This window comes from Anomaloglossus baeobatrachus, chromosome 5 (assembly GCF_048569485.1).
Source record: "Anomaloglossus baeobatrachus isolate aAnoBae1 chromosome 5, aAnoBae1.hap1, whole genome shotgun sequence".
Lineage (NCBI taxonomy): Eukaryota > Metazoa > Chordata > Amphibia > Anura > Aromobatidae > Anomaloglossus > Anomaloglossus baeobatrachus.
This window is the reverse complement of record NC_134357.1, coordinates 269,059,195-269,059,432: the sequence shown is the minus strand read 5'-3', so window position 1 is coordinate 269,059,432 and position 238 is coordinate 269,059,195.

The following is a 238-nucleotide window of genomic DNA, read 5'->3' as shown; positions in this document are numbered from 1 at the left end:
CAGATATAGATAAAAAACTAATATAAAATCAATCTCACAAGTTGGAGAAAAGAGGGGGAAACTGAGGCCAAGTATTGAGGATCTCCCTCCCCGAAGAAGCGTGCAACTCGTAGCGAAACGCGCGTTGGTGGTCCCCTGATCCGTTCTGGGGGGGTCTCTGATGGCCTAGGAACATTCCTTGACTGTTTGTTACCTGCACTTGCACCTTAGGTAAATTATGGCTTCCGTTTTGTATGGC